Source organism: Lissotriton vulgaris, chromosome 7 (genome assembly GCF_964263255.1).
Source record: "Lissotriton vulgaris chromosome 7, aLisVul1.2, whole genome shotgun sequence".
NCBI classification, from domain to species: Eukaryota; Metazoa; Chordata; class Amphibia; order Caudata; family Salamandridae; genus Lissotriton; species Lissotriton vulgaris.
Genome location: NC_141695.1, coordinates 1,755,956,833 through 1,755,968,877, shown reverse-complemented (window position 1 = coordinate 1,755,968,877; position 12,045 = coordinate 1,755,956,833). Strand labels below are relative to the sequence as shown.

Sequence of the window (12,045 nt, the reverse complement as noted above, 5' to 3'; positions counted from 1 at the left end):
ACAACATCCAGTGACTGTATGTTTCTGTAAAGTTTAAATATGTTTTACATATTGAAGAATGAGTGGATGTATAAGTGTCTGGATGAAGAATTTAGTAGGTGCATGACTGACTGTATGAAAGAGTGATTAAATGTGTCTCACTGAGTGCATGGGTTAGTGACTAAACTGTCTTAATTTGTGCATCAGGATGTCTGTTGTTGTGTAAGCTGCTGCATGTGTTGATCAGTAGCTATATGAATAACTATATGGATTATTGATTGGTTGCTCAAGTATTTGTATGGGAGACTGAGTATGTGTGTGGGTGGCTGGGAGGTGTGTGACTCTGTGCATAGATGTGTAAGCAGTTGATTCACTAGGTGTATGAGTTCAAGAGTGCATGTGGAAACAGCTATATGGGCGGTTGACTGTGCATGGGTGTGTTGGTGAGTGAATGGATATCTCAGTGCTACATGTGCAAGTAAATACGTATGTAAAACACAGTACATCTGAGAGTTGACATATATAAATAACTGTGGATAAGAGCCAGTGAATGTGTGAGTGGCTGTATGGATCACTGTGAGCTTGTATCAGGGATTGTATAAGAGAGTAAATATGTGTTAGAATATGTTTGAATAAGTAAGGTGTGTATAACTGTATAGTTGAGGAAATGGAGGTGTGATTGATTCTTTCCATGACTGACTAGGTGTGTGAGTAACTCCATGGATGAGTGACAGTCTGTGAGTGTCTGTTTATACTGAGTGTATGTAAGGTTATATTAGAGTCTGAAGAGGTTCATTGTATTATCACATGAGTGATGTCATCAGTGATGTGATCAGTGATGTCAAATGAGATGTCATCAGTGATGTCATTTGAGTTGTCATCAGTGATGTCATCAGTGATGTCACTGACCATGTCATGAATGATGTAATATGTGACATCATCAGCAGTGGATTGCGGGTGCGCGATATATAGTTAGCGCATCTAACTATATATGGAATTTCAATGGTTTTATGCGAGTAAAATAAGGTTTTGTAAATGCAAATCCCTAACTATATATGGCCTAAAACCAATGGTTTTTTCATTGAATTTTCAAGGTTTTGTAAATGCAAATTCCTAACTATATATCGACTATAACCTATGGTTTTTTCAGTGAATTTCAATGGTTTTTTAATAGCAAATATGAAAAGCTTTAAAATGTCAAGTACGTGATAGATAAAAACTTTTTCGTGTTTATGCACGCTGATGTGCTTTGAACGCTGCCCCCCTCCCCTCTTTTCTCTTAGTAGTACTCTCTCTTTGCAGATAGTGAAGAGTAGTTAACGCAGGCCTTTACCCCCGTTGTAATCCGTTCTGCCTGCTTGTCTCTCCATTTGATTGATTATTATCCAAGCATTTACTGTTTTACAATTGATTCTCTTTGGTTCATTCTCTATTTACAAACAAGCACAAAGTCACAATACTCTGTTTAGTCTTTGCAGATCGTGAAAAATCGTGTAAAAAAATAAAAGTAATCGAGCAAAATCAGTAGGCCACTAATTGGATCTTTTTTTGACCTCGCTAAAATAGAAATATTATAAACAACCCTTCATGAGAAATACGAAAATAGTGAGATGAACTGAGCTCCACACCATGACGGCTGCAAGACAGCTCGGCTCCGTCACCCATCCCGCCCAAAATAACGACAAACCCTATGCAAATATTAAAAATATAGACAACACACCAGCAAAGAAACAGGGTAAAACATTTTATTAAATAACTATTTACATAACGTTGGTTTATAAGATGATGTCAGTAGTGGACCGATGTGTGAATAGGTCGGAAGCAGCACAAGGCGCCAAGATCCGGATGGCAAGTCCTGGATGTTGGGTGCCATAGTTCAGAGTTCTGAATTTGAGCCTTTTTCAATGCCTGTGCTTTGTTGTTTCCCCTCCATCAAAAACAAAAAAAAAATATAAAACTGTGCAAAAATACAAAAAAATCAAAAAATGTTTACAAAAGCAGTGCTTGTAAGACTGTCTGAAGCTTATTTCCACCTACTGCAGCTTCACTATTCTCAAAGTAAGTGAGGGTCGTTTGTGGACCTGACTGCATTTGAAAACAATGTTATATGGTACCTCCCTAAACCGCTTGACGGAGGCCCCCGAGGGACGGTGTGATGGCACGGACTCGGAGAAGACGCTTGGCTCCGACCCCCTCCCCAAGTCTTATAGCACTGGTGTAGCCTGAGATCGCCCCCGACATAGGCGGCCGGCTCCCGGGGTCCGGCGGAACTTTTTGCCTTTTGATGACTCTTCTATTCTGGACTTTGTCCCACAATCCGTTTGACCTGAAGACACGCTGTAGTGGGGCGCCCCTTTACCGTTTTAGTTGCCATTCCGCCCGCTTTTGCTACACTGTGCCTCTTCCGCCATTCAGCTGTTTACCGCCCGCTCTTGCGACTACAGCGTCTCGCTCACCATGTAGTTAAGTTGCTCCCGCTCTTGCGGTGCAGCGATAGGCGGCTGCCACAGGACTCTCAAAATGGCGGCCGGCTCTTCGGTTTTGGGCCTGGTCCACTAAAATGGCCCTGGGACACCTTTGAACTCGGACGCTTCCCTGATAGGGCTTGGGTCCCATTCTCGAAAGCGTCCCCTCAGCCGTGAAGATTCTACAAAAGTCTTGGGGGCCCCCGACTCCCGCAGGCTTCTGGTGGGGAGCGGCTGCCATGTCTGCTCGTGGAATGGCCACGACGGAGCTACGAGATGGTAGTGCTCTCATGCTGACGCCAGCTTTAGTCTGAAACATCCAGAAACACTGTAGACTACCAATTCGATCAGTTCCGGTAGCGCCCCAACATGACCCGGAAGAGAAGAACTTGCCCTCCCATCTTTGACTGATGGTTCTTGTTGCCTGTCCCCTCTGTTGTCATTTAACAGAACTTTTTGGACTGCTGAAAGGGGTTGTGTTCCGAACGCTGGTTGGTGGACACATTTTGACTATATTCTTGACATACGTTGTCGCGTAATGCGTTATATGACACGCCGCGTTAGCGCACCCGGAAGTGATCCGAGGCGCGGCGCGCAGCGCGTAACGTAAGCATAACAGGTCATGTGACTTGTTAATAAAACTTTTCATTGGTTCATTTTACTTTTGTTATTTTAATGATGAAAAGCTTGGTCATATGACCTAAAAATTACGCTTTTTATTGTTTTCGAACATTATTTTTTTTTAAACATATGTTATAATATTCCAGGCTAATGTACTTTCCCGGAAAATTTACAACTGTCCTGCAAGTAAAATATATTCCTTTTTCGAGAAAAAGGGCGTTTCTTCGTTCCATGACAGAGCCGTTGAGTAAAAGAGACTCGGCCTGCTGTCTTAGTCGCCGATACGCCTGATTATCAGATTCTTATCGATCACTTTATGTTGCAGGAGTGGAAAACACAACTGCCCTTGACCATTTATCTTTACTGCGTTCCTACATATTATACCTTTTATCCATCATGTAATTGGACTGCTTTATTTCACTTGCCTTTTACTGATTCGAAAACAGTGACTAAAGGTAAAAACTTTACCAATGTAAATACTACTACCGTGTTTTGTTTTAAAAACCTTTATTGTGAAAATGTCAGTATACAAATACGGGCCTATAACCACGTGGGCCGGCCACGGAGCAAACTGAAATCGTATATGATGAGGAGACATTTACACTGTAGAGGAACGTAACGAGCGGGCCATTAGGTTGCAAGAACTAAGGTGTCTAACAGTTGCGGAATCGGTGGACGTACATTTTGTAATTAAAATAAGACAGGGCCACTTACAATAAAATTTTCTAGATATACATTTGCGGGCAAGGAGTTACGAGTCCCATTTATACCGGCACCATTTTGGGCGACGCCGGGCAGGTCCAAGATATAGTCAAAATGTCTCCACCAACAATCGGCCAGACCAGAACCCCTTTCGGCCCTTTATGCTACAAGATGGTGTCTTCCATTCAGAAAATATTGTTGGCAGCATTTTGAAAGGAAAGATAAACAGCCGTTCTCCTAGTGAGTCTCACATTGTTACATTTAGGAAGAATGTTGAAGAGTAATATGTGGAAAATCTGAAGCCATTTTTCTACAAACTCTCAATCAGCCTTGGATGGAAAAAAAAATCCTGAAGAATGTACAAACTGAAAACCAATTTTTGTCTGTATAGCATCAACAGCAACGCTTGAGTCAGCTTTGTGTCAAGCCGCCATTTTCATTCAATCAATAGCGTCCCCCTGCACACATTCAGGAACCTGGTCGTGTCTTCAGGTGAAACGGATTGTGGAACAAGAAGCAGAAAGGAAAAGGAAAAAAGTTCCGCCTATGTCAGACAGTCTTACAAGCACTGCTTTTCTAAACATTTTTTTGCATTTTTGCACAGTTTTATATTTTTTTTTTGTTTTTGATGGAGGGGAAACAACAAAAAACAGGCATTGAAAAAAGCTCAACAGTGCAGGGCGCCTTGTGCTGGTTCCGACCTATTCACACATCGGTCCACTACTGACATCACCTCATAAGCCAACGGGGCACCCCACACTGACTTTCGGCGCAGCATTGTAGGATGGCCACACCAGTGCGGCAACTTGCTGGACACCACCTCGGTGCCATCCGGATCTCGGCGCGTTCGAGTCACTGTACCGCAAGAGTGACCGGAACTCAGCTGAACACGCCGTCTTTCGGCGCAGCATTGTAGGTTGGCCACACCAGTGCAGCAATTTGCTGGACACCACCTTGGGCAATAGTGAAGCTGCAGCAGGTGCAAATAAGCTTCAGATAGTCTTACAAGCACTGCTCAGAACTCTCAACTATGGCACTCAACATCCAGGACTTGCCATTCGGATCTTGGCGCCTTGTGCTGGTTCCGACATATTCACACATCGGTCCACTACTGACATCACCTCATAAGCCAACGGGGCACCCCACGCCGACTTTCGGCACAGCATTGTAGGATGGCCACACCAGTGCGGCAACTTGCTGGACACAACCTCGGTGCCATCCGGATCTCGGCGCGTTCGAGTCACTGTACCGCAAAAGTGACCGGAACTCAGCTGGACACGCCGTCTTTCGGCGCAGTATTGTAGGATGGCCACACCAGTGCGGCAATTTGCTGGACACCACCTCGGTGCCATCCGGATCTCGGCGCGTTGTGCTGCCTTCGGCCTATTCGCACATCGGTCCGCTACTGACGCCGCCTCACGTGCCAACGGATTTTCTACGCTTTTTGTAGCCCTATGCCGCATAACAGGTCATGTGACTTGTTTATAAAACTTTTCATTGGTTCATTTTACTTTTGGTTTCCTAAAGATGGAAGGCTTGGTCATATGACCTAAAAATAACACTTTTCATTGGTTTAGAAATTTTTTTTTCCCCAAACGATGAAAGCCCCACCTTGTTTCTGGATGATTCAGACTGAAGCTGGCGTCAGCATGAGAGCACCACCATCTCGTGGCTCCGTCGTGGTCATTCCGCGAGCAATCATGGCAGCCGCTCCTCACCGGAAGCCTGCAGGAGTCGAGGGCCCCCAAGACTTTTGTAGAATCTTCACGGCTGAGGGGACGCTTTCGAGAATGGAGCCCAAGCCCTAGCAGGCAAGCGTCCGAGTTCCAAGGTGTCCCAGGGCCATTTTAGTGGACCAGGCCCAAAACCGAAGAGCCGTCCGCCATTTTAAGAGTCATGTGGCAGCTGCCTATCGCTGCACTGCAAGAGTGGGAGCAACTCAACAACATGGTGAGCGAGACGCTGTAGCCGCAAGAGCGGGCGCAACTCAGCTGGATGGCCGCCACCTGGGGAGGCCCGTTCACGCCGCCTCCCCCACGCCCCCCCCCCCCGGGCCGCCCCACGCCAATTTTCGGAGCAGCATTGTAGGATACCAAAACCAGTGCGGCAGTTTACTGGACATCACCTGGGTGCCATCAACATCTCAGCGCGTTCTGCTGCCTTGGGACTATTCGCACAACAGACCGCTACTGGCGAGGCCTCCCCCCGCACCACCCGGGACGCCCCACGCCAATTTTCGGAGCAGCATTGTAGGATACCAAAACCAGTGCGGCACCCAGGCGACATCACCTGGGTGCCGTCCAGAACTCAGCACGTTGTGCTGCCTTGGGACTATTCGCACAAAAGACAGCTTCTGACCATTGTTGCTTTTTTTGGTGAAAAATGTTTAAATGTTTTTACAGTTTTTGTTCCGTTCATTATATTTAAAAGTTAATAAAGTTTTATAATCTTACTTTGTTGGAGTGTTATATATTTTTTTAAAAACGGGTGAATGGGGCCTTGAATCGGGTTATTGTCATGTGTGGGCTTTGCAAGTGTACTGCTACAGGATCGGACATTTCAAACTCAAATGCACGTTCTTTTTCTTACCTTTCCGAAGCATGGAGCGCAATAGCAGGCAGAGAAAGGGTGATGCAAGTGTTGAACACTGCCTAGCCTGGAAGTTGCTGGCATTCCCCCCCCCCCCCCCCCCGCCCGCTCCTGAAAGAGGACACACACACACCGCCGCCCCGAGTACTTCACAGATCTTTAAAAGACCATGCGCTTCTTTATGAGGCTTAAATGGTTTATCACCCCTTCTAGAACCCCTGCATCGACCCTCTGACGTTTCCTGGAAGAATTACCACGTAACACAATACCAAGCCCTGTCAGCTGAAACCCCCGAGGAATCATGGGGCATATTATCAAGGGGGTTTATCTCCGCTTTTTTGGCTTTAAAAGCCAAGAAAGCGGAGATAAAATTATCTCCCTATTACCAAGCTGTCGCTAACACCAGTTAGTGACAGCTAAAAGGAGATAGCGACCATCGTGGGCCCCGCTTTGCATGTCAGTGATAGTGCCCTGAGCAGTTCTTAGCCATGTTATCCGATGGGAGGTGGATAACATGGCTAAGAGCATTTGCTCGATAATACATGAATATCGCTGACTTTTCTGCGATATTCATGCATTGCGGCCGTTTTTTATCGCATTTGCGATGAACCTTGCTAATAGCAAGGTTTATCTGCGATAAAAATCGCCGATGTGCGGCGATAATTTTTGTCTCTAAACAAGTTAGAGACAAAAATTATCGCTAGTTGTTGGTAATATGCCCCCGGGTTTTTCCTTGCAGAAATCGGGAGGCGGGAGACTAGCACTGAAATCAGTAGTCTCACGCCTGAATCGGGAGGGTTGGCATGTCTGAATTCTCTACAGCTGGGGCCATAAACTACATCCGCAGGGGTAGGTGATAGCCTGGGACCAGCCTGGCATCTAAAATGGCTGCCGTGCACGACAAAATTGTGGCATTGGAAAAAAGGCAAGATGGCGCAGACAATGTTTATCAATAAGGATTCATTTATAACAAAAATTTTTATCGCAGTGACAAATTGGCGGTCAACACTTCCTGATTTCCATCGAATCGAACGTTAACAGACGTCACGCAGCAAAAAAAATAAAAAGCTCACGCACAGCCGCTGGAAGAGATGTATCAACATATATGAGCCTCCTCAGCCACCCTCATGAAACATAGGGGATTAGGATACGTCTCCCGCACCCCCTTATACCTAGTAATTTAATTAAAACGAAGCACAAAATGGCGAATTCCCGTTTCGCTACCAGTTTGCGGCCCAGTTCGCGGCCCGTGAAGCGCTTCTACCGTGAAAAATCATTTTTTTTTAATTTTCCCCACGGGACCCTTTAATAACCCCAACAACATTCCTAGGGGGTCAAGAGGGGTATACCTTGCCCCCTTTCATTAAATTCCCCCTTCGTTTTTCACCTCTTCTTCTCTCTCGATCCTACCGAGAGATAAGATGGCGGCCGCTCCGGACTGTTTAGAATGTTGACAGACACCGGAGAGCCAATCAGCTTTCTGCGCTCAAAGTTCCGTTTCGCGAAAAGTAAGCGAACCGGAGCGCAGCCTGGAGCGCTGTTACAGATATATATCTTGTTTTAAACGTTAATTTCTCAAAAACTACTGGAGCACATATATTGAGACCTAGCAAAGGCACATCGGGCTAACAGTCCCTACAATTTTGCCAAGTTTCGTGCAAATCCATTCAGCCGTTCGAGATAAAAGTGAGTCCAACCGCCCTATGGAAATTAGCATGGGAAAAACGCGTTTTGGGACCCCCCTTTTTTCTCGGTCCCCCCTCGACAAAACCCCCCCAAATTTTTAAGGGCTGCTCAGAAACAAAATGTGCCATTTTCCTGAAAATTTCAGCCGATTCCGTCCACAAACGCCAAAGTTATTAGACATAGAATTTTCAAAAATCCCATAGGGAATAAATCCTAACTATATATACCTACTGGCGATAGCCAGTAGGTAATATATATATATATATATATATATATATATATATATATATATATATATATATATAAAAACAAATTCTGTTGTTTACTGATGTATTCATTTTGCCGCTGTTAGACAGGTTGCTTCTAGGCGTGTTTTATAGCACAGGTGCGGTGTTTTTGGGGTGGGTAAGTCTGGAGCGGGCTTACCCATCCTCCAGTTGGGAAAAAGAAAGGGGAAAATGGTAACGGTATCAAATGAAGGGATATGAAAGACATGGTTTAAAGGAATGGTTACAACATATGGTTGATGGTTTCGGTCAGAAATGCTAATATTTTAAACGTATGAGAGTTTTGAAGGTTTTGGCCCAATTTTAGTAAAATGTTGATGAATTGCCTGAATTTGAGTTTACCTGATCTAAAATAAAAGTGGCCTTTTTTGCTATTGGAAACAAGTGTCTGGGCCTGTTTATTTCGGGCGATCGATTCTTTGTACATTTGGGCCATGGCAAAGGGAGCATTTTTTGAAGTGGTTTAAGAGCCAGGATACCCGTAGGGTGACAGCATAAGCTATATAAGCATTAAAATCAATCAATTAAGTATATTAAGTATCATACAATTGTATTTTACTTAAACAGAGAAAGAGAAGCAAAAAAAAAAAATTCTTCCAGGAAGCTACTGCCATAATTTATGTATCATTACGGTACATATGTATTACATGTTCGCAGATAAACACCACTTGCTTGGACAAGAATATTACGAGATATTCGTCACCAGGACTGAGATCCCACAGCCTTATTAACATACAAACAAACATTAAAAGGTGTTATATAAATATCTGCGTGTCTTGCTGTGCGTTTTATCGCTTTGGACGTTAAAACTGATGTCACCCATGTACAGAACAGACCCCCCAGGATATTGCGGCATAGATTTGCAAATTTAGCGGCACAAAAATGGAAATTTAGCGGCACAAAAATGAAAATTTAGCGGCATTTTTGCAGCCCCTCATTTTACTTGAAATCATTCCTTTTCAGCCTTAAATCAATACCAACTGATTTAGCAGAGTTTTCCACTGTGAAATAGGCATTTTTAAAATCTTTGTTGCTCTACAGAAGCACAGCTCCAATCTGCACCTCGTGAGAGAGGTCCCTATTTCTCCCTGGGGTGTTCTAGCACCCTTGTATTCACCCCTGCCGAGGCACCGCTGCCTCCTGGACCCTTCCAGAATGTGCTACACCTTTGGGCCAAGAGGAGTGTTTGCCTCAGGGACAGAGTGAGTTTTCCTCTATACCAATCTGCACGTCTCCATCTGCACATGACTTAGGTTTGGAATGAAGTCCACAATTAAGTAACAGCAGAGGGGTGTGTGCAGGGTTTTAAGTAGGATGAAAAAACTGTGGGTCTCCGACAGGGGCGTGGCCGATGTAATTAAGGGCCTGGCTTATAACACTTATGCTAAAAATCTGAACTTAGTATAGTGTGCTGCCCCAAATGGTATTTTGCTGCTTCTGTCCATTCATCCAGATATATAACACAAAGTGGCTATGTAATTGATGACCTGCATATGTCTGCACTCCAGCGCTCCCTTCTGATAGTTATTCTGCCGCAGAAGGCTCCCATGGCTGGAAACTGACTCATTAATCGAAATGGGAATTTGTAATACAAACGTCGCTTGGCCAGAAGGAAGCAGAAATTGGACGGCGGCAAGTAGTGACGTGTGCGCGCACAGCCAATTAAAGGGCATTGTTTGTTTTGCTGTCTCCTGGTAGATACTTTTTTGTAAATATCACAGCCAAAATTGTATATATTGCGGCCATTGTGCTTGTCAGATGATTTCGCGATTTTTGCCTGAATCGTGTAATGTTGGAGGGTCTGATAAATATATGAGAGAAAGAGGCAACCCGACCATGTGAGCTGTGGTATGCAACCCTGACACCCAGCTCTACCCATGCAGCTGAAAAGTATTCAAGTCGCTCACCCCAACTATGACGGGAAAGGGAGAACCCCTAACCTCTACCACTTACAGTGCCAACATCGTCCCCAAAGCAAGGGTTTACGTGGAGGTGGGAGAGAGGTATTTCTCCCTGTGCCTAAAAATGAATGTATCTTTCTGTAATGCAACGTGTGCTCATGTAAAGGGCTTGGATACCTTTGTGTTGAGTTTGCCCTATATAAAACAGCAACAACAAAAAAAGACAGTCAATGAAATTCAAACGAAACAGGAAAAAAATGTTTCGTTGTTATTGATATCCTAGTAATCTAGCTTGGAAGATGCCAATTAATTTTTAAATGCATGGATACTATCCACCTTTTGTTACATAGCCTTTGATAGGGGCATGAATATTCAAGGGCATTTATTAGCAGGTTTGAGAAGTCACATCAAACGAATTTATGAACTGCTAAACATGGAACCAGCAAGCTGCCACAGACAAGTATGGCAGACTGACCCGAGCCTTGTGAATGGGAACGTTGCTTTGACCCTGGTGCCTTTTTAATTTTGAAATAAAATTATTTAAGTTGTTTCCTGTGGTGTAGAAAGGAAAAGGTATGTGCATACAGTAAGTATGCTGTTGAGGTAATGTGGATGGCCTCAGCTAATCCTGCAAACTGTAGGAAGCTTGAACACAACTAAATCATGCCAATCCGGCCAGACACAAAAGGCTTCCTTGTACATATATGAATATAAAACTACAAATCATAAAAGTTGGTTTGTGTTCTTGACACTACCGCAATTAGGCCTAATTAGGTAGATTTTCTTATGGTTTTCTGCCAAATGGTTATCCTAATGAGCTATGGAAGCAAAATTCGGTAATGGCAAAAGATGGCGAATAGCACCACATAGCAGTTTGTGTTTGAAGATTAACTATTTAGCATTCATCTTTTTTGGCTCTACTGATTTATTTGGTTCGACTTGAAACATAAGTTTTTGTACATGTGAAAAAGTGCAGCTGCCAAAATATTAACCAGCTGAGGACAAGTATCAGCGTTAATTTCACTCTAATAAACGACTCCCCGATGCTCTTTAGAAGTCTGTAATCTAGAAAGGGAGCTGGTGACCTATGACAGATAGAAAAGGATTGTGTTTGCAAGCATTGACTATAACTGTCAAATTAATTTTCTGCAGGTCAGATGACCGGATTAGTTAAAGGCCGCAATGTGGGAACGAATCGAGACAGGGGAGTGACAGCTTAGAGCGGTTTCTAAGAACTCCAGTGGCCAACGTAGGTGGATCAGCAGGAGAGCTGCACCAGCGCTCCCATTACCCCCGCAGTTCAAGAGTTTACAACATCACCTACGGACAGCGCAGGAACACGAGAAGCGCGACCCGGTGTGTGCCTATTACTGTCGTCGCTCGCTGATAACCTCCAAAGCAGGGATCGAAAAAGTACACTTCTTTCATGTTGGCAACATTATTTACAGGTGTAAAGAATTGTTAATATCCCCTTTCAGCACTGACAAAATAAAATGAATAATTCTGTTGAAAAAAAAAAAGGCCGTAATGTGATTTCAATAAAAATAGCTTCAGAAGGGCCCTCGGACAAGACTGTATTTTCTGCGTATTCCCTAATGCCGGAAGCAGGCAAGTATTACAGTGTAGGAGCCACGTAGTGACGTATGTGCTATGCGCGTACAGCCAATAAGATGTTATCATTTCTTTTGCTGTCTGCCGAGACCTTTTTCGCGGCCAAAAGGGTAAATATCGCGGGAATTGCGCTCCTCTGCTGATTTCGCGATTATTTTGCAAATCGCGAAATCGCGAAATGCTGGAGGGTCTGACAGAATGACG

The 12,045-nt window shown here is 44.2% G+C and overlaps 1 protein-coding gene across 1 annotated transcript in view; it reads right to left on the bottom strand.

The window, feature by feature from the left end:
* LOC147706591 (cell adhesion molecule CEACAM1-like) overlaps positions 1–12,045 on the bottom strand; it is a 261,490-nt gene that overhangs the window by 151,316 nt on the left and 98,129 nt on the right. The gene's annotated exons all lie outside the window — the stretch shown is intronic.